This window comes from Medicago sativa, chromosome 3, assembly GCF_051527215.1.
Source record: "Medicago sativa cultivar Bolivia chromosome 3, Bolivia_mono, whole genome shotgun sequence".
Lineage (NCBI taxonomy): Eukaryota > Viridiplantae > Streptophyta > Magnoliopsida > Fabales > Fabaceae > Medicago > Medicago sativa.
Window position 1 is genome coordinate 4502216 of NC_140751.1, and position 27900 is coordinate 4530115.

Sequence of the window (27900 nt, forward strand, 5' to 3'; positions counted from 1 at the left end):
GTGATGTTCCCTACTATTATTGGCTGGTTTTGGGGCTGACTCAATACCGAGTTGTCCCCTAGTTAAATAATTCGCCGACATAATATGTAAGGAATAGTGTAATTGGAAGTCTTGGCACAACTTGTGCCATATTAATGATAACTTTTCTCATTCAAAAACAAAAATTTCCTGGAGAGAATAGCTTGTTATTTGATATGATCAGCTTTGTAAGTTAGTCTTTGCTTCGTGTTAACAAAATCAGATTTTGTCCCTCCTCCTTCTCTTAACATATCCATTTTTTATTTTAACCTTATTTTTTAAATTGTATTTATTATCATAATAATTATTTTTGGTAGCTCTTATAATATAATCTTTAAAGTTTAAAATATTTTTAACTTGTATTGCATATCTGCAAGATCAAGAATTCAAGACATTAGTTTATTAATTCTCAGTTTAAAACAATTCACATTGTTGTTAAAGAATGGAATTTAAAATGTTCAATTTTGAAACTTACAAAGTGAAAAACTCAAGATCGTCACATCCAATATGGTCACAAATATTAACCGTAAATTTATATTAAAGTGAAGATCATACAAAGGGGTGGATAGTTTACATTTAAAATGACCATCCAACTGTAAATTAAATCATGTTATGGTAACGATGTTGATTATTTGTGATTAGTTTGATTTTGTGTTCCATTTTGAGTAGGAATATAATGTTTATCATTTTCTGCAACTTTTGATTTTTTTTTATTTTCTACCTTATAAATGTAGTCATTATCTGTCGAATTTTATCGATAGTAATCCAAATGAACAAACTCCAATTGAAAGCACAAATTGCACAACAACAAAGAACTCTAACTGCTGCTAAAAAAATTGGAGTATAAACTAGTTTTTGGAACAACCCGCCATATTTCTCTTATATTACCTTAGTAAACTTGTATTGACAGATTTGATGTTACACGTTGTTATTAATATTACAAGCATCATTATTGCGTGCCATGAGTTTCACAACCTTCACTTGATGGATACCAACCGGGGGTTTGATGTTTGGCTAATCACCACGACATCCCAATATTATGTATATGCTTTTTATATACATAACAGTTGGACATGAAGTCAATCATGACTAATCGACTTTCAAATATTAATTTCAGTCTCCGTTTTAATCTACAGCATACTTGAACGTACCTTATGACATAAAATCTTGAGCAAGTTTTTGAGAAAGTTTCAGTTTATGACATATTCGTTAGGCTTCTTAGGATAGTTTAGAAAAATAACTTACAAACAAGTTATACAACTTATATGAAAACAATTTAACTACATTCTCTTCAATTATAAAAATAACTTATGTATAAGAGCTTATACCATAAAAACTTATTCAATTAGCACATAATTAAACTGTTCATTCAAACATACTCTTAACTAAATGAAAAGCAACTGCCCAAGTTATCAAGCCAGAAGTTTGATGTAACACGGGATTAATTATAAATAAATCAGAAGAAGTACCTAGAAGTTTTTTGTCTGATAGGATTAACTATTTTAGGGCACTCAAACATCCCTGTGCTACACTTTTAGCATAAGAAGGATCCCATCCCTGTGATTTCACGACCACATCTGCATTTGTAGATTCAGTTATGCAATCTTTGACAATTTCGTCTGATGCAGAATCTTCATATGTATTTCATACTATCAAAATCAATTTTTACTGGAAACCAATGACTGAAGCAATCATAACTAACATAACTAAGCACTTATGATACAAGTGTTTATGTATAAGCTATTTCTATAACAAAAGATAAAATAAAGTCAACTTGCTTTCATGTAAGTCTTTTTCATAAGCTCTCTCAAACAGTCTCACAAGTGTTTATGTCAATAGATGAGCTCAAACAAGTCAATCCAAATAAGGTTTCCTCCCCTTTTATGGATCCACCAAATTGTGTACAAGATGTTTATAAAAGTTGATAAGGTTAGGTTATTGGTAGATACATGTAAGAACCCCCACACACACACTTCGCCTCCTGAATCCCTCATCCAACACACAATCTTTGTAATGGTAAAAGTTTCTTTGAGACTTAAGTCAAGTGATTCATCTCTTATTTTGAAGGTTCAAAACAAGGTTGGAGTATTGGACTGAAACTGATGACATATCTTGTAAAAACAACCAAATAACATATCAACTAAAATCACTTGAGGTTTCAGCCTGTGACAACCATACTGTAAATCCTGCATAAATATGTTGCCATTTATCAGATCTTCCAGAAGAACCATGTTTACGTCCTAAGGTTGCAACCACGACCCTTACATGACTTGTAGAGCGCTCAAAAGTCAAAAATAGAAATTTTTGTTAGAACCTAGCAACGAAAGCATCAATAAAATGAAATTAAGAAATTGACTTACCTACGTATGCTTTCAAGTATAGTACCTTCGCCTTCCGCTACTGAGTCAGAACCTTCAACAAGCAGCCATATAATTTAATTACATTTGTTAATGCACTACAATATAAAGGATTTAAGTGACTTAGGTATTGAAATTTGTGCAATTGTCGCAGCCATGTCCTCTTCTACTAAAACAAGATGCATTATAATACTAATATTGATGTAGGCAAACTGGCGGCGCGTATCGAAGATGAAGTGGCGCACAAAAAAGGTTCACTCGGAATGGTGCAGATTTGACATCCGGTGTCGGAATGAATAAATTATACCTTTTCGGAAAACCCCGGACCTCACGAATTTAGTCATCAAGGTCGTCAAGGTCGTCTTAAGTCCCAAAATTGTATTTTAATATTTCAACATATTTACTATTTTCTGTTTTATTTCACTTTGTTATTTCTCGGCCCATACGAGTTTGTTATTTCCTCTAGTATTTAAACAAACTTATGCAGCCTAAAAGGCACTTTTTTTTATACAATAAAACTATCGAGAGTTTTCTCAATTTCTAGTGGATTCCAGAAAGGTTTAAATAGGTATTTCGTCCCTGCAAATATAGGCCATTTGATTTTTCGTCCCAGAAGTTACTAATCATTCCATTTTGCCATTGCAAATATTAATCATTTCAAAAATGGTCCTAATTACATCTGATAAGTAACTTTAGGGATGAAAATTCAAATGGCCTATATTTGCAGGCACAAAAGACCTATTTAAGCCAACCACCTCGCCCAATCATTACTTGCCACAAGGGCACCACGTCGCTAATGACTGCCAACCTCAGCAAAAAAACCTAATTAGGACCAAAAGTGAAACGATTAAATTTTGCTGTGGCAGATTGGAAGGATTAGTAACTTCAGGGACGAAAATTCAAATGACCTATATTTGCAGGGACGAAAGACCTATTTAAGCCTTTCAGAAACCCTTATTTGATAGGTTTGTCGCTTACATCATGTCTGTTTATCTTTTAGGTTTAGCGCTTGTTAATCCTTGCTTCTGTTCTGCATCAAATATCTTTCATGTAGGGTTTTTTCTTTAATTTTTTTTATTCTTATATTCATGAATCAACTCATTTAGCTCTAAGATAAGCCTCACGACCAACGTTCTCAGGTTTCCAAATCTAGGATTAATATCCCTGACATTTTTGGCAAAGTTCACTTAAGGTCCAACTCGCAAATATGTATCAAAATATTGGCATAGCCCTCCAAAACCCTCCAAAAACTAACTCGCATACAGGCCCGTAAGGTCACAACCCACTTTTACCATGAGCAACCAATTTTGGGTTTACGAGAAGGGGTTTAAAATGAATCTAGAAAAATGATGGTTAAAAAGACATGAATTGAACCAAGGACAGAGGAGGAGAAAACCATACTGGTTCCTCAATTTGTAACATATCTTTGTTAGAAGAAGTAACACACATAATTGCTACAGAAAGGTTGTATCAAAACTCAGTAGTTTCTATGTAAGACTAATTATCCATATGCTAAAATAGGCAGAATTGGCACATTGCTTTAATTGTGTCTAGAGTTAAAGCCTTTAAGGTAGAACCTAAAATTAGAGACATTACTAGAGGCACTCACCCGATTCATCCCAGATTTCTATTGTACTAATAAATATGCTAATGTTGATGACAATACATAGTATACATAAATTCGATGTTTCTATCATGTCTTTTCTTAACCTTTCTGCCCTAAGGTGGAAGGAATAGCCCAAGACATCTGGAAGAAAAAACTGAAGGAAAATCGAAAGATATCATACACAGCGGAAGAAGAAGAAGAAGAAGAAGAAGAAGAATTTCGATTTTCTTTCCTTGGATCATTACGAATTTGACATGAATCAGTGATACGATTGTTACCTCGATAGTTTCTGTTCTGAATCACGATCACAGCTAAGCAAAGCAGCAAAGCCTCTAGTAAGTCCACACGAACAGTGCTCCTCCAAAAATTGGTGCTAGCCAATGAATTGGAAGTGCAGAGAAGAAAGGGGTTGCTTCAAAACGTGTAACCTAAAACTTCAGCACCAGAGTTCTATTTATAGAACTTCTAGTGTGCTCTGCAAGTCATAAGTCACTATTGGGCTTCAGTAAGCCCAACAACGAGTTTAGTAATTTTGCTAACTAATTAGCGTTATTTACTAAACGCACCCCTTATATAAGTCATACTTATATATTTCTCTTTTGACTGTTCTTTGTGTGTGACCCAATAGGTTCTAGTCACGTTGGCAATAATATTAAATCTAATATTTAATATTATAAACAATGAGCGGTATCTAGAAACACATCATTGCTACCCAAGTGACAAGAATGTCAAGTGATCTGACGAAACCTTTCCATGATAACACTCATGTGTATATTTACTCCTTTGTCTCGATATCTTCATTGATCCCAAGGCATAGTTATTGTCACCCTTGTATAGATCAATATTTATATTTCTTGATTCCAAAATATACTGAATAACGAATAAGTCCAATATCTTATATTGACTTAGTTCGGCATGGCCATGCAATTTTACAGTCATATTTCATCAAGAGGCCTAAAGATATATCTCCTGTTTATGAGGAGGGACAAATCCCATCTAGGACACTCATTGTAACATCCCGCTCGTCAGCTAATGGAAATTTCATCTGTTAAATGTAGCAGAGGGCTCAGGTTTATGGAAAGTGGTTATGATGAAGAAAGTTAAGTACGACGAAAGATATTTATAAGTAATATCAGTTAAGCATGAGTTATGTATCAGTGGCAGGTAAACACGACTGAGACGAAGGGTATTTAAGTAATCTCGCATAAGGGAGTATATAAGTATGTTTGGGGCACAAATTACTCATTTCCCACTCCACTTTCTCTCTCTAGGTTTTGGGAAGAAAATTCTCTCCTCCTTCTCTCTATGAACCGCCCCCAATCTTTCCTCTCTAAGGCATCAAAGTCTTCCAAAATCATGCATATGGTGGCTTGGTAAGCAAGAAACAAGAGAAAACTTGGATTAAAGCTTGGTTTGGTGGGAAAAGCTAAAGATCAAGATTGAAGCAAAAGCTAGGGTTTGAGCTTGGACTTGAAGGAAAGCAAGCAAACATGATAGGGTGAGTTCCATAGATAGTTTACCTTCCTTGGGTTGTGTAAATTCCATGTTTAAAGCATAGAATTATGTTTAAGAGAGGTTTTGAACCTAAATGTACTTTTGATAAATTCTTGTTGATTACTTGTTAGTTTGCCATGAAATAAGTTTATAAATGTATATATATGTTGCTGGATGATTATGGTGCATTGCAGGATCGAACTGGACAAGTTTTGGGTCAAAATTGGAAATTTGGTACCACAGACCCGAAGAACTACGCTATTAGCGAAATTCTACGCTAATAGCGTAGCTCCCCAGAAAAGCCACGCTCCAGGGGCGCTATTAGCGCAGCCCTCTGGAATGGCCAACTTAATTTTGGCCTGTTGGGCCTCCCTCGGGTCGGTAGTGCGTTCCGAAGCATTTCTTTCAACGTTTTACAACTTCATAACCCTAAAACAACATCTAGGCAATGCACATAACATCAAACGATTCTTGAAAAGAAAATCATGGCAAACCTAATAAGAATGACAAGAGTGAATCAAGGGAGATTAAGCCGATATTACTCGGGTAGCTATGAAATAAGAATGGGCATGAATGTAGAGCCTCAACATAGTGTTGAGAACTAGCAAGATAGCATGAACAATAAGTATGGCTAGTATAGGATGAATTCCTAGAAAGATAAGATGCGAAGTGTATGTTCTTCGCCTATGATCAAGTATGACTTAGCAAATATGTAAGCTGTGGATTGACTAGATAATCTCTCCGCCACGATAAGTATGTTTATGAACAAGTACAAGTTACCGCTAATCGGATCGACTCAAGGGTCCGAGGTAATAAGCAAGCATGTATGTATAGGTTTATTTTATATGAATGACAAGACCATGACAAGTATAAGTAGGTGGCATGTCTCTTGTTATCCACATCAGGGGGATACAGGAGGTTCTCGATCTAAGGGGAACGATTCAAGCCGTAAGGGACCCGCATGTCACCGAAATTAACAAGACGTAGGTGCTCGTGTCTCTTGTTATCCACGCCAGGGGGATACGGGAGGTTCTCGACCTAAGGGGAACGGTTCAAGCCGCAAGGGACCCGCACGACACCGAGGGAGTCCGATGTACGTACATCGGTCATGTATGGGATTGATTTCGGGGTTACTCCACCCGGGGCTATCCGTAAAATGAATCAAGATAATAACTGTTTGTTCAACGCTAACCTAATGAATGAACTTAGATACGTTTATGCACGATATGATTGTGTTATGTTTATGTTTATGCTCATGATTAAGTTAAGAGCAAGAGCAAGATATGAAATAGTACAAGTTATGTATAGAGCAAGTTATGAACATGATGCCGATGACGATCTTAGGTTTCCCCTAATCGTCCGGTTTAGAATCGTGCCATGATTATGTTATGTTAGGCCTTGATACGTAGATCGTATTCTTGGCAATACGGTTCTAGGTTCCCTTCTGACCGCCATGACACGTATAGGAAGTGAAGCCTATAACAAGTAAGATATGATTATGACGGCTCTAGTATGCACTACCGTCTAAGTATGCAAGTCCCCACACACGTACAATCAACCGTCAGGTTGTAATGTAGACACGTGGTGACCTTAGGTTTCCCCTTGAGGTTGCCTATAGCCTAGGATTTAGGGGAACTCACTGAGACATTATGTCTCATCCCAATCCTTATTTGTTTCAGATAAGCAGGATGTTATGCATGTTCGTAGCCGGATGGATATTACTTCAAGGGTTCGTTCGTAAAGCTGCAGGACGAGGTGGACATCTAGGATGTATTATTATGTATGGATGAGTGGTGTTGTATTATTATTTATACGAACGTAACTTGATGTAAATATTATTCATTCGAAGTTTTTAATTGTTGTATATTTTAATGTATCCAGTACTAATAATAACGCACGTGCCAGACTTTCTAGATACGTCTGGTATGGGTGTTACAATTGGTATCAGAGCAGGTCGATTCAGACCGTGCCTTGGGTCATTAAATTACAACTAAGGTAGTGGGACCATTGGGTTCAGGGTAAAAGTTCTAATTGTTGTTGTTAGTTGAGCCTGATCAACTCAATTTAGCATTCGACAATTGGAATGGATGCCTGAGAGCTGAATAGGACCCAGGAGGAACGAAGTATGTGATGGAGATGCACTGGAAAGTGTGAACTCATAAGTAAGAACTCGGATAAGTATTAGTAAGAGTTTGACCGTGCCAAAAAGGTGGCCGATGAACTAATCAAGCACAAGTGTGAATCCTCCGGGAATGTAAGGCATGTTAGGAAAGAACGTTCCGACAAATTCGAAGTATGATGTTAGTGATACTTCATGTATCCGTAAGTGAAGAAGTTGGATATATATATATATATATATATATATATATCTAAGCGTGACCGGAAGCTTCGGTAAGAGTTGTTGTTGGAACGGGCTTATTGTACGCAAAGGAAAATATATTCTGGAACGTAAGTACAAGATTATAAGTTAAGGATAAGACGATATGTGTTGATGGAATTAGTAAGCTCTCAGGGATTGAGATATGAGAACGGAAGATAAAGATTTATATGTTCAGTAAGAATAAGGTTCTAACAATGAATAAGTTGGCAGAGAAATAAGTTAAGTCGTTCTTAGCGGACGAAGTTGAAGTTTTATGTGGAAGTTTATGTTAAGTGCTAGGATGACAAGATATCAGTTTCTAATCTGCCGTGAATTGAATCGAATGATGTTAATGCTTGTCATGCAAAGGTTATAGAATTATTTTTTTAGACAATCGAAAGGAATGATATGCATGGGGATACTTGAGGAAATAAGATTTTATGAAAAATATGATTTTTGGAAAACTATGTTAAAGAAAGCACGCCAATAGCGAAAATTTCGCTAATAGCGAAATTACTCCAGAGGATTTCGCTAATAGCGAACCTGGAGCGAAATTTTGGTTTTCCCGAAAACTGTCATTTCGTCTCTAGGGTTAATAGTAGCTATTGGAGGTTGTTTTAACAATCTTTTATGCAACAAAAACTCTCTATAACATCAAGTATCAAATGCATATTACACCCTATGAATTCTAAGGAAGAAAATGCATGGACAACTATTAACGGAATCAATCCGGTTCAAGGTAACATTAGAAGTTAACGTAACAAGAGCTGACAAAGAGCTTGGGTCAGAAGTTTTAAGGTTTCGACTTATGGAACGGATTAAGTGGATGCAAAGGCAGGAGATGGAAAGTAAAGTGGTAAAGAATTATGCAAAGTCACAAATTTTCAGATTCAATGAAGTTATGAGTATTCCCCCGGACCTATGTTTTGCTTAATTGAATGGCTAAAGCTCGTTATGATGATGAATTATAAGTTACAAGATTTTAGAAAAAAAAAATACATGCATATGGGTGATTGGAGATGACGTTTTTGGATTTAAAAATAAATTTTTTCAGGTACCGGTTGTTACGACTCACGTAGAATGGGCTAAACTCACCGGAACTAAAGTTGGATGACACAGTTGTGTTGTCAACTTATTCCGTGATGTTAGAACAACGACTGGGGCCAAACTTATTACGTTTGTATATAAGAGGAATCGTCAACGCCAATGACCCGTGTGTTAAATTATGATGTTTTCTTAAAGAAAGAAATTGACGAGCAAGCAGTAGATTGATTATGCAAAACATAGTACGCGAGAATACAATGAAGTATGATCAGGAAAAGTATGTATGAATTTATGATGAGTCTACTATGGGGATTCAAGATTTCTCAGAAACAAGTTTATGTAAGATAAGTGTATGTCATGATATGAACTCAACCAGTGATAAAATATGGTAATGCGACATGTCTACCGTGAGATACAATCTTGCAAGGTATTGTGAGGTGCATGTTTATGGCAATGGTTGCCACATGAAAGGTTTTGAGAAAGGCTCAAGAAGAGAGGCTCATATGGGAAAAAGAATGTGAAGTTTCAGTCGTCTCAATGGATTATAGTATTGGTTAAGGCCAACTGGTGGGAATCAGAGTGGCGCAACGAAAGTTAATTGGCTTAGTTGATAACAGTAATCATGGAACATGGAATGTGATAGTAAGAGTCTTCTTAAGAAGCATTATGGAACAAGCGAGGAGTTCTCGAAATATCGAATAAGTAATGAGACTGATAAGGTCGGTGAACTATATGACAAAGGTATAGTGGATATGATTTTATCTAAGTATGATAAGAAGGGCTAGAGAAGCAACAAATGAAGAATATGTACTATGAAAAGGAAGATGCATGTAAGGGTATGTGTTATGACAAGAGAAATACATGTAAGAGTCGAGAGGTTCCTTTTTGTGACTCAGAGTAATAATTGGGTTATCAAGTGTGAAGCCGGTATTAAAAGAAGAAGTGGGATGCAGGATAAGGTAACAATATGTGATCGTAACCGGATATGATGTTTTGAAGATTCAAGTTCATTGTTCTTAGAACGAGAAAATGAGATAATGTTATGAGAGTCAAGAATCCTATATGAATTATGTTATGCAATTGTGTGTCTTCAAGATATGTATGTAATTCAAGAAAGAATAAGAAAGAAGATACTTTTAAAGTTCAAGAATTTTATTATGAAAGGAGTTATAAATGATAAGTTATGCACGAGGAAGTGCATACTCTCCTATGTTAAACTTGTTAAAAGATCACGATACTTGCTATGAAGATTTTGAACTATGATTTATAACTTTTAAAGTTAAAACGGGTAGTAAGGGACTTTGGAGCGGTGATTATTTTAAAAACATGATTTCATAATGTTTTCTTTAGAGTTATACAATTATTCATTCCAAGGACCCAGATACCCAAGGTTTAGAAAATTTCCTTAGTCAAGACGTTAGAACAAGTATCGTTATTATCTAACAAGATGCGACACTTGAGAGTATGTAGAACACCATGTAAGGTAAGATTTGATGAAGTAAACAATAGTTTTTCGAAAAGTCTTATGAGACGCACAAGTATATGTTAAGAATACTCCAAATGCAAGAGGTTTAAGTCGGAAGTTTTCAAAGCATGTAATTCACAAGGTGAGTTGATGAATGTTATATGTATAGGTGTAATTAATTTCACCTCTCTACGATAAGTTATATGAGTCATCCATGAATTTGGGTGCAATAACAATGGTAATGAAATCGAAAGTTTTCTTAAGACTCTGAAAAGAGATAAGGGATTCGTAGAATCGTCAAGATAAGTAATATAAGAACGAGGCACATGTCTCAAGGTATAACAAGGAAAGTCATGTTTTAACCATGTGTATGTATGATAAGATGTTTAAAATGCAATCGAGCACTGCAGGGCAAACCTGGATTTCCATGAGGATCCAGTTAAAAAGGCAAATCCTGAGTGTTCTAGTTATGATAAGTTACTTACATGGATGATTTACATTAGGCGGATGTAATATGGATTTGAGACAATAAGTTCATGTGTGGCAAGGTAAGTTCTGAATCATGATATGCTAAGAAGACTCTAAGTTGAGTGATATTAAGATCAAGAAGGTTATGTTCAGTTACTTGCGGGTTAAGAAACAAGATGAGAAATTTATGCGACGAACTGTATGAATAAGTATGTATAGAATATGTATGGCTCAGACCATAGATGGTAAACGTATGTCACGAGGATTGGTAATTGATCTCTAAATTTCGAGGACGAAATTTTTTTTAAGGGGGGTAGAGTGTAACATCCCGCTCGTCAGCTAATGGAAATTTCATCTGTTAAATGTAGCAGAGGGCTCAGGTTTATGGAAAGTGGTTATGATGAAGAAAGTTAAGTACGACGAAAGATATTTATAAGTAATATCAGTTAAGCATGAGTTATGTATCAGTGGCAGGTAAACACGACTGAGACGAAGGGTATTTAAGTAATCTCGCATAAGGGAGTATATAAGTATGTTTGGGGCACAAATTACTCATTTCCCACTCCACTTTCTCTCTCTAGGTTTTGGGAAGAAAATTCTCTCCTCCTTCTCTCTATGAACCGCCCCCAATCTTTCCTCTCTAAGGCATCAAAGTCTTCCAAAATCATGCATATGGTGGCTTGGTAAGCAAGAAACAAGAGAAAACTTGGATTAAAGCTTGGTTTGGTGGGAAAAGCTAAAGATCAAGATTGAAGCAAAAGCTAGGGTTTGAGCTTGGACTTGAAGGAAAGCAAGCAAACATGATAGGGTGAGTTCCATAGATAGTTTACCTTCCTTGGGTTGTGTAAATTCCATGTTTAAAGCATAGAATTATGTTTAAGAGAGGTTTTGAACCTAAATGTACTTTTGATAAATTCTTGTTGATTACTTGTTAGTTTGCCATGAAATAAGTTTATAAATGTATATATATGTTGCTGGATGATTATGGTGCATTGCAGGATCGAACTGGACAAGTTTTGGGTCAAAATTGGAAATTTGGTACCACAGACCCGAAGAACTACGCTATTAGCGAAATTCTACGCTAATAGCGTAGCTCCCCAGAAAAGCCACGCTCCAGGGGCGCTATTAGCGCAGCCCTCTGGAATGGCCAACTTAATTTTGGCCTGTTGGGCCTCCCTCGGGTCGGTAGTGCGTTCCGAAGCATTTCTTTCAACGTTTTACAACTTCATAACCCTAAAACAACATCTAGGCAATGCACATAACATCAAACGATTCTTGAAAAGAAAATCATGGCAAACCTAATAAGAATGACAAGAGTGAATCAAGGGAGATTAAGCCGATATTACTCGGGTAGCTATGAAATAAGAATGGGCATGAATGTAGAGCCTCAACATAGTGTTGAGAACTAGCAAGATAGCATGAACAATAAGTATGGCTAGTATAGGATGAATTCCTAGAAAGATAAGATGCGAAGTGTATGTTCTTCGCCTATGATCAAGTATGACTTAGCAAATATGTAAGCCGTGGATTGACTAGATAATCTCTCCGCCACGATAAGTATGTTTATGAACAAGTACAAGTTACCGCTAATCGGATCGACTCAAGGGTCCGAGGTAATAAGCAAGCATGTATGTATAGGTTTATTTTATATGAATGACAAGACCATGACAAGTATAAGTAGGTGGCATGTCTCTTGTTATCCACATCAGGGGGATACAGGAGGTTCTCGATCTAAGGGGAACGATTCAAGCCGTAAGGGACCCGCATGTCACCGAAATTAACAAGACGTAGGTGCTCGTGTCTCTTGTTATCCACGCCAGGGGGATACGGGAGGTTCTCGACCTAAGGGGAACGGTTCAAGCCGCAAGGGACCCGCACGACACCGAGGGAGTCCGATGTACGTACATCGGTCATGTATGGGATTGATTTCGGGGTTACTCCACCCGGGGCTATCCGTAAAATGAATCAAGATAATAACTGTTTGTTCAACGCTAACCTAATGAATGAACTTAGATACGTTTATGCACGATATGATTGTGTTATGTTTATGTTTATGCTCATGATTAAGTTAAGAGCAAGAGCAAGATATGAAATAGTACAAGTTATGTATAGAGCAAGTTATGAACATGATGCCGATGACGATCTTAGGTTTCCCCTAATCGTCCGGTTTAGAATCGTGCCATGATTATGTTATGTTAGGCCTTGATACGTAGATCGTATTCTTGGCAATGCGGTTCTAGGTTCCCTTCTGACCGCCATGACACGTATAGGAAGTGAAGCCTATAACAAGTAAGATATGATTATGACGGCTCTAGTATGCACTACCGTCTAAGTATGCAAGTCCCCACACACGTACAATCAACCGTCAGGTTGTAATGTAGACACGTGGTGACCTTAGGTTTCCCCTTGAGGTTGCCTATAGCCTAGGATTTAGGGGAACTCACTGAGACATTATGTCTCATCCCAATCCTTATTTGTTTCAGATAAGCAGGATGTTATGCATGTTCGTAGCCGGATGGATATTACTTCAAGGGTTCGTTCGTAAAGCTGCAGGACGAGGTGGACATCTAGGATGTATTATTATGTATGGATGAGTGGTGTTGTATTATTATTTATACGAACGTAACTTGATGTAAATATTATTCATTCGAAGTTTTTAATTGTTGTATATTTTAATGTATCCAGTACTAATAATAACGCACGTGCCAGACTTTCTAGATACGTCTGGTATGGGTGTTACAATTGGTATCAGAGCAGGTCGATTCAGACCGTGCCTTGGGTCATTAAATTACAACTAAGGTAGTGGGACCATTGGGTTCAGGGTAAAAGTTCTAATTGTTGTTGTTAGTTGAGCCTGATCAACTCAATTTAGCATTCGACAATTGGAATGGATGCCTGAGAGCTGAATAGGACCCAGGAGGAACGAAGTATGTGATGGAGATGCACTGGAAAGTGTGAACTCATAAGTAAGAACTCGGATAAGTATTAGTAAGAGTTTGACCGTGCCAAAAAGGTGGCCGATGAACTAATCAAGCACAAGTGTGAATCCTCCGGGAATGTAAGGCATGTTAGGAAAGAACGTTCCGACAAATTCGAAGTATGATGTTAGTGATACTTCATGTATCCGTAAGTGAAGAAGTTGGATATATATATATATATATATATATATATATATATATATCTAAGCGTGACCGGAAGCTTCGGTAAGAGTTGTTGTTGGAACGGGCTTATTGTACGCAAAGGAAAATATATTCTGGAACGTAAGTACAAGATTATAAGTTAAGGATAAGACGATATGTGTTGATGGAATTAGTAAGCTCTCAGGGATTGAGATATGAGAACGGAAGATAAAGATTTATATGTTCAGTAAGAATAAGGTTCTAACAATGAATAAGTTGGCAGAGAAATAAGTTAAGTCGTTCTTAGCGGACGAAGTTGAAGTTTTATGTGGAAGTTTATGTTAAGTGCTAGGATGACAAGATATCAGTTTCTAATCTGCCGTGAATTGAATCGAATGATGTTAATGCTTGTCATGCAAAGGTTATAGAATTATTTTTTTAGACAATCGAAAGGAATGATATGCATGGGGATACTTGAGGAAATAAGATTTTATGAAAAATATGATTTTTGGAAAACTATGTTAAAGAAAGCACGCCAATAGCGAAAATTTCGCTAATAGCGAAATTACTCCAGAGGATTTCGCTAATAGCGAACCTGGAGCGAAATTTTGGTTTTCCCGAAAACTGTCATTTCGTCTCTAGGGTTAATAGTAGCTATTGGAGGTTGTTTTAACAATCTTTTATGCAACAAAAACTCTCTATAACATCAAGTATCAAATGCATATTACACCCTATGAATTCTAAGGAAGAAAATGCATGGACAACTATTAACGGAATCAATCCGGTTCAAGGTAACATTAGAAGTTAACGTAACAAGAGCTGACAAAGAGCTTGGGTCAGAAGTTTTAAGGTTTCGACTTATGGAACGGATTAAGTGGATGCAAAGGCAGGAGATGGAAAGTAAAGTGGTAAAGAATTATGCAAAGTCACAAATTTTCAGATTCAATGAAGTTATGAGTATTCCCCCGGACCTATGTTTTGCTTAATTGAATGGCTAAAGCTCGTTATGATGATGAATTATAAGTTACAAGATTTTAGAAAAAAAAAATACATGCATATGGGTGATTGGAGATGACGTTTTTGGATTTAAAAATAAATTTTTTCAGGTACCGGTTGTTACGACTCACGTAGAATGGGCTAAACTCACCGGAACTAAAGTTGGATGACACAGTTGTGTTGTCAACTTATTCCGTGATGTTAGAACAACGACTGGGGCCAAACTTATTACGTTTGTATATAAGAGGAATCGTCAACGCCAATGACCCGTGTGTTAAATTATGATGTTTTCTTAAAGAAAGAAATTGACGAGCAAGCAGTAGATTGATTATGCAAAACATAGTACGCGAGAATACAATGAAGTATGATCAGGAAAAGTATGTATGAATTTATGATGAGTCTACTATGGGGATTCAAGATTTCTCAGAAACAAGTTTATGTAAGATAAGTGTATGTCATGATATGAACTCAACCAGTGATAAAATATGGTAATGCGACATGTCTACCGTGAGATACAATCTTGCAAGGTATTGTGAGGTGCATGTTTATGGCAATGGTTGCCACATGAAAGGTTTTGAGAAAGGCTCAAGAAGAGAGGCTCATATGGGAAAAAGAATGTGAAGTTTCAGTCGTCTCAATGGATTATAGTATTGGTTAAGGCCAACTGGTGGGAATCAGAGTGGCGCAACGAAAGTTAATTGGCTTAGTTGATAACAGTAATCATGGAACATGGAATGTGATAGTAAGAGTCTTCTTAAGAAGCATTATGGAACAAGCGAGGAGTTCTCGAAATATCGAATAAGTAATGAGACTGATAAGGTCGGTGAACTATATGACAAAGGTATAGTGGATATGATTTTATCTAAGTATGATAAGAAGGGCTAGAGAAGCAACAAATGAAGAATATGTACTATGAAAAGGAAGATGCATGTAAGGGTATGTGTTATGACAAGAGAAATACATGTAAGAGTCGAGAGGTTCCTTTTTGTGACTCAGAGTAATAATTGGGTTATCAAGTGTGAAGCCGGTATTAAAAGAAGAAGTGGGATGCAGGATAAGGTAACAATATGTGATCGTAACCGGATATGATGTTTTGAAGATTCAAGTTCATTGTTCTTAGAACGAGAAAATGAGATAATGTTATGAGAGTCAAGAATCCTATATGAATTATGTTATGCAATTGTGTGTCTTCAAGATATGTATGTAATTCAAGAAAGAATAAGAAAGAAGATACTTTTAAAGTTCAAGAATTTTATTATGAAAGGAGTTATAAATGATAAGTTATGCACGAGGAAGTGCATACTCTCCTATGTTAAACTTGTTAAAAGATCACGATACTTGCTATGAAGATTTTGAACTATGATTTATAACTTTTAAAGTTAAAACGGGTAGTAAGGGACTTTGGAGCGGTGATTATTTTAAAAACATGATTTCATAATGTTTTCTTTAGAGTTATACAATTATTCATTCCAAGGACCCAGATACCCAAGGTTTAGAAAATTTCCTTAGTCAAGACGTTAGAACAAGTATCGTTATTATCTAACAAGATGCGACACTTGAGAGTATGTAGAACACCATGTAAGGTAAGATTTGATGAAGTAAACAATAGTTTTTCGAAAAGTCTTATGAGACGCACAAGTATATGTTAAGAATACTCCAAATGCAAGAGGTTTAAGTCGGAAGTTTTCAAAGCATGTAATTCACAAGGTGAGTTGATGAATGTTATATGTATAGGTGTAATTAATTTCACCTCTCTACGATAAGTTATATGAGTCATCCATGAATTTGGGTGCAATAACAATGGTAATGAAATCGAAAGTTTTCTTAAGACTCTGAAAAGAGATAAGGGATTCGTAGAATCGTCAAGATAAGTAATATAAGAACGAGGCACATGTCTCAAGGTATAACAAGGAAAGTCATGTTTTAACCATGTGTATGTATGATAAGATGTTTAAAATGCAATCGAGCACTGCAGGGCAAACCTGGATTTCCATGAGGATCCAGTTAAAAAGGCAAATCCTGAGTGTTCTAGTTATGATAAGTTACTTACATGGATGATTTACATTAGGCGGATGTAATATGGATTTGAGACAATAAGTTCATGTGTGGCAAGGTAAGTTCTGAATCATGATATGCTAAGAAGACTCTAAGTTGAGTGATATTAAGATCAAGAAGGTTATGTTCAGTTACTTGCGGGTTAAGAAACAAGATGAGAAATTTATGCGACGAACTGTATGAATAAGTATGTATAGAATATGTATGGCTCAGACCATAGATGGTAAACGTATGTCACGAGGATTGGTAATTGATCTCTAAATTTCGAGGACGAAATTTTTTTTAAGGGGGGTAGAGTGTAACATCCCGCTCGTCAGCTAATGGAAATTTCATCTGTTAAATGTAGCAGAGGGCTCAGGTTTATGGAAAGTGGTTATGATGAAGAAAGTTAAGTACGACGAAAGATATTTATAAGTAATATCAGTTAAGCATGAGTTATGTATCAGTGGCAGGTAAACACGACTGAGACGAAGGGTATTTAAGTAATCTCGCATAAGGGAGTATATAAGTATGTTTGGGGCACAAATTACTCATTTCCCACTCCACTTTCTCTCTCTAGGTTTTGGGAAGAAAATTCTCTCCTCCTTCTCTCTATGAACCGCCCCCAATCTTTCCTCTCTAAGGCATCAAAGTCTTCCAAAATCATGCATATGGTGGCTTGGTAAGCAAGAAACAAGAGAAAACTTGGATTAAAGCTTGGTTTGGTGGGAAAAGCTAAAGATCAAGATTGAAGCAAAAGCTAGGGTTTGAGCTTGGACTTGAAGGAAAGCAAGCAAACATGATAGGGTGAGTTCCATAGATAGTTTACCTTCCTTGGGTTGTGTAAATTCCATGTTTAAAGCATAGAATTATGTTTAAGAGAGGTTTTGAACCTAAATGTACTTTTGATAAATTCTTGTTGATTACTTGTTAGTTTGCCATGAAATAAGTTTATAAATGTATATATATGTTGCTGGATGATTATGGTGCATTGCAGGATCGAACTGGACAAGTTTTGGGTCAAAATTGGAAATTTGGTACCACAGACCCGAAGAACTACGCTATTAGCGAAATTCTACGCTAATAGCGTAGCTCCCCAGAAAAGCCACGCTCCAGGGGCGCTATTAGCGCAGCCCTCTGGAATGGCCAACTTAATTTTGGCCTGTTGGGCCTCCCTCGGGTCGGTAGTGCGTTCCGAAGCATTTCTTTCAACGTTTTACAACTTCATAACCCTAAAACAACATCTAGGCAATGCACATAACATCAAACGATTCTTGAAAAGAAAATCATGGCAAACCTAATAAGAATGACAAGAGTGAATCAAGGGAGATTAAGCCGATATTACTCGGGTAGCTATGAAATAAGAATGGGCATGAATGTAGAGCCTCAACATAGTGTTGAGAACTAGCAAGATAGAATGAACAATAAGTATGGCTAGTATAGGATGAATTCCTAGAAAGATAAGATGCGAAGTGTATGTTCTTCGCCTATGATCAAGTATGACTTAGCAAATATGTAAGCCGTGGATTGACTAGATAATCTCTCCGCCACGATAAGTATGTTTATGAACAAGTACAAGTTACCGCTAATCGGATCGACTCAAGGGTCCGAGGTAATAAGCAAGCATGTATGTATAGGTTTATTTTATATGAATGACAAGACCATGACAAGTATAAGTAGGTGGCATGTCTCTTGTTATCCACATCAGGGGGATACAGGAGGTTCTCGATCTAAGGGGAACGATTCAAGCCGTAAGGGACCCGCATGTCACCGAAATTAACAAGACGTAGGTGCTCGTGTCTCTTGTTATCCACGCCAGGGGGATACGGGAGGTTCTCGACCTAAGGGGAACGGTTCAAGCCGCAAGGGACCCGCACGACACCGAGGGAGTCCGATGTACGTACATCGGTCATGTATGGGATTGATTTCGGGGTTACTCCACCCGGGGCTATCCGTAAAATGAATCAAGATAATAACTGTTTGTTCAACGCTAACCTAATGAATGAACTTAGATACGTTTATGCACGATATGATTGTGTTATGTTTATGTTTATGCTCATGATTAAGTTAAGAGCAAGAGCAAGATATGAAATAGTACAAGTTATGTATAGAGCAAGTTATGAACATGATGCCGATGACGATCTTAGGTTTCCCCTAATCGTCCGGTTTAGAATCGTGCCATGATTATGTTATGTTAGGCCTTGATACGTAGATCGTATTCTTGGCAATGCGGTTCTAGGTTCCCTTCTGACCGCCATGACACGTATAGGAAGTGAAGCCTATAACAAGTAAGATATGATTATGACGGCTCTAGTATGCACTACCGTCTAAGTATGCAAGTCCCCACACACGTACAATCAACCGTCAGGTTGTAATGTAGACACGTGGTGACCTTAGGTTTCCCCTTGAGGTTGCCTATAGCCTAGGATTTAGGGGAACTCACTGAGACATTATGTCTCATCCCAATCCTTATTTGTTTCAGATAAGCAGGATGTTATGCATGTTCGTAGCCGGATGGATATTACTTCAAGGGTTCGTTCGTAAAGCTGCAGGACGAGGTGGACATCTAGGATGTATTATTATGTATGGATGAGTGGTGTTGTATTATTATTTATATGAACGTAACTTGATGTAAATATTATTCATTCGAAGTTTTTAATTGTTGTATATTTTAATGTATCCAGTACTAATAATAACGCACGTGCCAGACTTTCTAGATACGTCTGGTATGGGTGTTACACTCATGTCCCTCAGCATGATTCATCAAGTACCCATCAACCAACGTTATGGTTATCCTTTTACAGACAACGTTAGAATGGCAACAAAGCACTTGAGTCCACATCTAGGGATCATAGTGGTTTCAGGTCTAAGAGCGATATACATTATTATCATTGTGAGAATATCTTATGACATTTTCATAACATACTATGTAGTATTCTCACGGTGGGTCATTGCAGTATAAATATTACCCCTAATATTTATACCTATGTATAGACTTAATATCTCAATATCAATGACCCATGAGATGCGGTCATCAGTCTACATACATAATAGTCTTTATGCTTTATTATTATCCCAATTCATATTAAAACTTGACTATGGATATGTTTAAGAATAGCGTTCTTTACGTAATGTAATCTCATGATTAAGTCACACTTAATATTCCATTACATGAACTATCTATTCTAGGGACTTTATTATTTTGAAACATAACAAAATCAATAAAGAAATGCCTTATTATTATATATATTCACAATATATATTTATATCAATATCATGATACAAAGCCAAACCCAATCAATATTGATTGGATATTAGGGCTTACTCCAACAATCTCCCACTAGCACTAAAAGCCAATCAAATATTAACTCAATATATATTGATCAAGTGTTAGCATCAAGCACACCCTGGGCATGATACTATTCTAGTAGATAAGGAACTCTTTCCTATGTTGGTAGGTTACACTTCTTTCAATTTCCACTTTCGATCTTCCATCGAAAAGAAATTGAAGTGTCAAAGTATACATTTGGATTATTGGTGAGATCAAGTATTCATTGCTCGCAAGATTAAACCAATTTCACCTCAGACGGGATCAATGGAATCCGCAACGCAAGAGACACATGGTTTCGCTCAGTTATGAGCTAAACAATCCAAATCATATATATTTGACATCTGTAATAGAAACAACAACTATTTAAAGCTTGTACTTTTACAAATTTCATAGTTGATATCCAAGCATAGCATTTATTCCAAATTGCGATTTGGATATACTGTACACCGATATTAAAGTCAGCATCATTGTAACTTCTTTACAATGTTCCTTTAATCCGTGTTCAAGAAACAATCCTTAGTCCTTTAAGACATCCATGGATATTCTTGAAAGTATTCTAGTGTCGAACTACAATCAATTTTGGTACATATTGAAAATAATTTTCTAACCATGTCTCACATGTGTAGATAAATTGTTTTGGTGACTAGTATGTCATCCACATACTCCACCAAACTAATATCAATGCTCCCACTATTCTCCTTGTGTGCACAAGATTTTTATAGATTTTTATTAATCAAAGTTTTTCATAAAACTTCACTAATAAAACAAATAATTCAACTTCAAGAAGCTTGCTCTAATTCATACATGAATTTTGTAATATATATACCTTTCTAGCATCCTTTGGATTAACGAAACCCTACATATATGTCAAATACATATACAAGGTCATTCTAATTAAAGAATGCAACATCGTTGTCCATCTCCTAGAATTTGCATTATACAATAATGACAAGTGGGATCGTTAGATTTAAGCATTATGATGATGTAATAGTTTCGTCATGATTTGCATCACGAGTTGCATGAAACCTTCTACAATCAATCACATCTTAAAGGTATTCATAATACCATCCATGTCAGTTTTCTAAAAGAAAAATCACATTCCAATATCCATATATGGTTTGTGTACATAGATTCTTTATAAGATCCCATGGCATATAGTCACTTCTCAAAGTTCAAGCCATTTAGATCTTGTGCTACTCAAACTGATGATTTAACAACAACCGTTTGTTGAATCAACTCGTGTTCCATTCTTAGAGAGATGTGTATTTTGTGTTACTTGACTTAATTCAAGTTCTACATCACTCCCACTGGCTCCTGTAGAGACATACTCCTTGAAAAGGAATACTCCAGTTCTAGCGACAAACAAATTTTGTCAAAGAAGAAGATGTAAAAAATAATATCCTTTAGTTTCCTAAGGATAGTTACACAATTATACATTCATTAAATTCGAAGTTTAGTTTATCTAATAAACCATATAACCTGAAATTATCATAAAGTCAAAACTAGGTACTCTTACCTCCATATCTAATATGGTGTCTTTATGATTACTTAATTGGAACTTTGTTGTGGGTGAAGAATAACTGTAATTTAATTAATTTCAAGAGTCATTGAGTTATAATCAAACTATTTTAGATCGAGTCATGTCAAACATGAAGCGATATAAATAATCATTATACTCATTAATCAAGCATTTACCATCACGACTTACTCGTATAGTCTTTATACTTTTCAAACTTATTCCTTTTACTTCATTGTTAAAATCTTTGAACAATTTCAAAGTTTTCTTGAATCGTGTCAAATACACTTTGCTTATCTACTAAATGATTTAGTAATGTTAGATGAAGTATAGAAACAATATCTAGCAAATATGTTTAGTTCTCCATATACATCTCATATGTATATCAATTCAAATTAATTATGTGTCCTTTCACCTTTGTTGGTGACCGGTGCATTAATCTATTTTGAAAAGTGGGGCTCACGTCCTTCAAATGATATAAAATCAAATGAGTCCAATAGTCCATATCCATGGATTTTGGAAATGTGAATCACACTTGTTTGTACTAAACAGTGATGCCAATGATATACAAAAGGTTCAAATCTCATTTGATCCTTTTCTCATATGTTATAGACTAGCTTATCAAGATCATGGAACTCAAATCCATTACTTGATTAGCACATTGTATAGAAAACATTATTAGGACAATAGGACAATATTTGTCTATCATTCAACTACATAATCCTTCTCTTGTCAATACAAGATTTATGATTTAATGTTTCTATTTTATATGGAATTTAATAACAATTATTTGGTTCCATATCAAGTTAAGTTTAAGTCCAAGCATAAGCTCTTATAGTCAATGAAACAATTTGTTCCATTCCAGACGTAGGTGAACTTCACTTATAGTTAATGTTCTGCTTCTTTAAAACTTTCTATATTTCAACAAATATGAGATTAATCATCAAATATCATATACTTATGATGCAGAAGTAGAAATTTAACTTTCTATAACTATATGGGTAGATAAGAAGTCTTACTTCTATCTTATATTTTGACCCTTTCAAAACTACGAGCAATTTTTGTTTTTCAACTTTTAAAATAATTGCTTCCCCTTTTTGCAACCGTGTTTAACCTTTCAAAGGTAGAAAAACAGAATTTGAATTTTATTCTTATCCATGTACATCTACTTGATAGGCTTAAACTATTCATCTTATAACATTGAGGTTGAATGATCATATCATTCTCCATCGTCGTTACCACTATGAGATATCCTATATCTACTCATTTGACCCAATGCTTCTGATAAGCGTTGTTTTTCAAATATAGACATAGAAAGTTGCTAGGAAATAACTGCTCGAGAATATACAGTTTTTCTCATTCTTAAGAACAATTCTTAAATTTTGTACCAATTCAGAAACTCTTTTCTGAAAATTTTGTTCTTCATAAGAACTTTTAACAGTATAATAAAATTTATATGCTAAAGAAATTCTAAATACAGAAAATAAATAAATGTATCATGATTTAAAACATATTTAAATAGGTCTTTAATTAAATACGCTCCCACTATTTTACTCAAATCAAATGACCTTCAAAACACTTGATTCGGAAAATCCCGTTGGAAGATTTTCTAGTGGGTTGAAATCCATATTTCACCTTGCTTTAAGTCAACGGGGGCTGTACTCAAAACTCAGTTATTTAGGTAGGAACTCCTTCCAATTGTATCTCATACAACTTTCAAATCATTTGAGTGAATAACTCCTTACTCTAATCTATCATATAGATGTTCCCAAACATTGCTTCTAAATTTATTTTAATCTTATTAAAATTAATTTAGTTAAGTTAAACCCAAAAGAATAACACTTGGGTAAATTGGATTACCGCACCGCAACTTACTAGTATAGAAAGTGCACCTCGCGGAGGCGAAACCTACACATTTCGATATTAGTCTTGAAGGGTGTTAAACTTTTGGAAAGCATTAAACTTAATATTTTGAATTGAAGGATTTTTATTAAGTTTGATCTCACCTCACCACGGCTTATATATCATATATATTCGCACTCCAATCATAACATGCATAACGATTATACAATAATAAAAGTGACATGATTATGGCCATCCTAACGCTATGACTCTCTCAAGCCAATGAGAGAATCTAAACTAATCCTAGAAACGACCTTGCTTCTCCAAGCTTGACCTCCAGGACTATCCTAACGTCATGAGCCCTATTACTTCTTTGTATTCTATTTACATTACATATGAAAGAAAACTCGTTTTACATACGAGGGAGTGGATGAGAAGAGAATGTACAATAGAGATATAAAAGAGAGGCACGACACGCAGGACGTATTTCAAAATCCAAAAGAAATAAAATAAAAGGACTAAGGCCATAATCATTCACATGATAATAATAACAAACACACTTTTATTATTATTAATTATACCTTATAATTAAATAAATTAAATTAAAATTTGACATATGATCACACTACGCAGATTAGCTGGGGGTTTAATTGAGTACCAAAATATATTATATTGAGTACAAAAATATATTATATTAAGTACAAAAATATCTCATATTATGTACCAAAATATATTTTATTGAGTACCAAAATATATTATATTATGTACCAAAATATATTTCAGATCAAGTACTAAAATATATTAGATTGCATACCAAAATATCTCAGATTGTGTTCCAAAATATTCTAGATTGCGTATTTCGCATCAACACTTGACACGTTTATGAACACCCAAATCGTTTCGGCAAATATTATGATCAAATCCAAAAGATCATATATGATATTGAAACTCTTTCAAATCATGATTCTTTTAAATTATAAACAAATCAAGTTAAAGTCATGCAAATCGATTAAATAATTTCAAAAGATCATATATGACATTGAATCTATTTCAAATCATGATCTTTTAAATTAACTATCAATTTAGGATCGTTTATTACCTTTCAAACAACTTTTGAAAAACAATCCAAAAGGTAGAATTTTTATTTACTTAATTATAGTAATATTGACACTCAATAATTATTATAATTAAATCTGCTTTATTTAGGCAATCAATTTGTTTCCAAAACAAAATACTGGGCTAAAATTAAGCAAATATTTTATTACCAAATTCAAAAATCAAATCATATCTGATATTGAAACTCTTTCAAAATCATGATCTTTTAAATTTACTACCTTTCTCCAAATAAATAAATAAATTAATTAAACATAAATATTTTCAAGGATTGTTTGTTTAGCATGAACAACCGGATCTATGATGCTTCACCAGATTCGGATATTGAAGCTCACTCTCACGAATTGTTCAAATTCACAACAATCTCTTTGAAAACAATTGATCGAATGATACAACCATAATAATACAACGCTTGTATAGTTAGGTATCCTAATACAACAATCAAACATCAATAGTTTTAACAATTGTTTGTTCAGTATGGACAACCGGATCTTTGATGCTTCACCAGAATCGGTATTCGAAGCTCAATCTCACGAGTTGACTACAAATTCACAATCAATTATATAAAACCTATTGAACGAATGATATCATCAATATATCACATATAATGATGTTGTATTAAAATCATATATCACATATATGATATTGATCAATCAATTTTAATTAATATTTAAATTTAAATAATAAAATATTAACACTTAATATTCTATTTTATTAATGGATTTACATTCCAAATTAATTCCTTATAGAATATCAAAATATTAGCAAATCAAATATTTGCGAAAATATTATTATCTCTTAAAACAATTTTAAAAGATAATCTAATTTGATTTGTTTCCAATCATGTTCCCATCGATATGTATAATCGATATGTCAATACTTCACCAGAAACGGTTTCTGAAACATCAAACAAATCGAAAAGCCATGCACAGAAAACATGATACGATGCCAATTTTAATTCTCTTTATTATTTAATTCCGATTCAAAATGTTTAATCATATTAAAACATAAAGCAGTAACAAAGCAATCCGATTCATGGTTTCGTAATTGGCTCTGATACCACTGAAGGAAAATCGAAAGATATCATACACAGCGGAAGAAGAAGAAGAAGAAGAAGAATTTCGATTTTCTTTCCTTGGATCATTACGAATTTGACATGAATCAGTGATACGATTGTTACCTCGATAGTTTCTGTTCTGAATCACGATCACAGCTAAGCAAAGCAGCAAAGCCTCTAGTAAGTCCACACGAACAGTGCTCCTCCAAAAATTGGTGCTAGCCAATGAATTGGAAGTGCAGAGAAGAAAGGGGTTGCTTCAAAACGTGTAACCTAAAACTTCAGCACCAGAGTTCTATTTATAGAACTTCTAGTGTGCTCTGCAAGTCATAAGTCACTATTGGGCTTCAGTAAGCCCAACAACGAGTTTAGTTATTTTGCTAACTAATTAGCGTTATTTACTAAACGCACCCCTTATATAAGTCATACTTATATATTTCTCTTTTGACTGTTCTTTGTGTGTGACCCAATAGGTTCTAGTCACGTTGGCAATAATATTAAATCTAATATTTAATATTATAAACAATGAGCGGTATCTAGCAACACATCATTGCTACCCAAGTGACAAGAATGTCAAGTGATCTGACGAAACCTTTCCATGATAACACTCATGTGTATATTTACTCCTTTGTCTCGATATCTTCATTGATCCCAAGGCATAGTTATTGTCACCCTTGTATAGATCAATATTTATATTTCTTGATTCCAAAATATACTGAATAACGAATAAGTCCAATATCTTATATTGACTTAGTTCGGCATGGCCATGCAATTTTACAGTCATATTTCATCAAGAGGCCTAAAGATATATCTCCTGTTTATGAGGAGGGACAAATCCCATCTAGGACACTCATGTCCCTCAGCATGATTCATCAAGTACCCATCAACCAACGTTATGGTTATCCTTTTACAGACAACGTTAGAATGGCAACAAAGCACTTGAGTCCACATCTAGGGATCATAGTGGTTTCAGGTCTAAGAGCGATATACATTATTATCATTGTGAGAATATCTTATGACATTTTCATAACATACTATGTAGTATTCTCACGGTGGGTCAATCCAGTATAAATATTACCCCTAATATTTATACCTATGTATAGACTTAATATCTCAATATCAATGACCCATGAGATGCGGTCATCAGTCTACATACATAATAGTCTTTATGCTTTATTATTATCCCAATTCATATTAAAACTTGACTATGGATATGTTTAAGAATAGCGTTCTTTACGTAATGTAATCTCATGATTAAGTCACACTTAATATTCCATTACATGAACTATCTATTCTAGGGACTTTATTATTTTGAAACATAACAAAATCAATAAAGAAATGCCTTATTATTATATATATTCACAATATATATTTATATCAATATCATGATACAAAGCCAAACCCAATCAATATTGATTGGATATTAGGGCTTACTCCAACAAAAACAAGGTATAGCAATGACACTTACATGAATTCACGGTTTGGTTGGACTAAGTTTCGAGTAACTCTTTTGTACCTAATGGTGTGTACCTGAGAAGATAAGAACATTAAACACTAGAATGTTAATTTAAGCCATTGATCAAAGTTGCACATCAATCATAGACATCTATCACAAAAATGAACCACTTCACAAATAATTTCTAGTAGTTACAAAACGTACCCCAGACCAGTAGCAAGCTGTTCAACCAATTTCTGGTTGATTTCAGTGGAATCACCATCAAGATAGATTGATGTTCCTTTCAAAATATGTGATGATCTGGCCATTTCAACTCAGGAGCATTGTTCTTGAAATTCACCACAAATTGATTGTCGTCCATACACCTGCCCAAATCAGAACCATTCAACCACAAAGGCGAAAAGCCCAAAATACAGTTCAAAATTCCATTTTTAACGTAGTTCAAAATAGCACAAACCATATTGTTTCCGAGGGTTTAATCCTATCAAAAAGAGGATTAGTGTCTAACAATGTAATGGGAGGTCCTAACCGCAATACTCTGATAGTTAAAGATGTATTGTTTGCATCAATTATCATGTCTTTTGTGCCTCTTATATCCATGTCTTTTGTTATACTGGTTAGTTAC

At 35.1% G+C, this 27900-nt stretch overlaps 3 long non-coding RNA genes and 1 pseudogene across 3 annotated transcripts; 3 read left to right on the top strand and 1 right to left on the bottom strand.

Moving 5' to 3' along the window:
* Positions 1 to 967: 967 nt before the first annotated feature.
* Positions 968 to 27875, bottom strand: LOC146935067 (putative inactive shikimate kinase like 2, chloroplastic; annotated as a pseudogene).
* On the top strand, positions 5015 to 7372 carry LOC146935068 (uncharacterized). Its single transcript, XR_015033062.1, has 2 exons — positions 5015 to 5479; positions 7155 to 7372. It is a non-coding gene; the product is annotated as an uncharacterized LOC146935068 (long non-coding RNA).
* Positions 11128 to 13512, top strand: LOC146935069 (uncharacterized). Its single transcript, XR_015033063.1, has 2 exons — positions 11128 to 11619; positions 13295 to 13512. It is a non-coding gene; the product is annotated as an uncharacterized LOC146935069 (long non-coding RNA).
* On the top strand, positions 17276 to 19660 carry LOC146935070 (uncharacterized). The gene is made up of 2 exons (XR_015033064.1): positions 17276 to 17767; positions 19443 to 19660. It is a non-coding gene; the product is annotated as an uncharacterized LOC146935070 (long non-coding RNA).
* Positions 27876 to 27900: the final 25 nt, after the last annotated feature.